We start from the raw sequence: 647 nt of genomic DNA on the forward strand, positions 1-647 counted from the left end.
CGAACGGCTGGAGCCCGTAAGTGTCCCCTTTCGCTCCCCCTCCTCCCACTGTTCGCGCGCACCGCCGCCGCAGCTGCTCAAATGGAGTGGAAAATGGCCATTGGGCGGCAATGAGTTATAGATTATCTGCTCCACGTTTTGTACTTAGCTGCCTGTAATCTTCTTTGAGTTTGCCTGAGCCCCTTGCTGGAAAAATCAGGAGGGAGAGATTTGTCCTTTGCCGCTGTACACACTAATATGTTTATATGATTAGCCGAACTCGGGGGAGGGGTGGTGGTGTAGGTGGGATGGAGGGGTGGAGGAGGAGGAGGAGGAGGAGGAGGAAGCTGGAGGTGACTCCAGTTCAGACCTCGCCGAGAGTCTGTGTCAGGACTTCGCACTCCCCCGTCTCTCTCCCTCGCTGTCTCCTCTCTCCCTCTCACTCTCTCTCCGCTCACACACACGCAGAGGTGCAGGAGCGAGATCGGAGCTTACCGGAGAATTCCTTGGGATTGTTGGGGGCATCTCCCCTCTGTTGCTGTGCGTGGCGTGGCTCTTCCCTGCTCCTCCCTGCTTCCCCGAGCCCGAAACCTCGCCTTCAGCATTTCGTGGGCAGCGGCCTCCGCTCAGCCTCGGCTGGGAGATCCGAAATGTGACGAGGGGCCGCC

General features: G+C 58.9%; 1 protein-coding gene across 1 annotated transcript in view; it reads left to right on the top strand.

Moving 5' to 3' along the window:
- ADGRL2 (adhesion G protein-coupled receptor L2) overlaps positions 1–647 on the top strand; it is a 251158-nt gene that overhangs the window by 40719 nt on the left and 209792 nt on the right. The gene's annotated exons all lie outside the window — the stretch shown is intronic.

Source organism: Tupaia chinensis, unplaced genomic scaffold (assembly GCF_000334495.1).
Source record: "Tupaia chinensis unplaced genomic scaffold, TupChi_1.0 Scaffold000534_1, whole genome shotgun sequence".
NCBI classification, from domain to species: domain Eukaryota; kingdom Metazoa; phylum Chordata; class Mammalia; order Scandentia; family Tupaiidae; genus Tupaia; species Tupaia belangeri.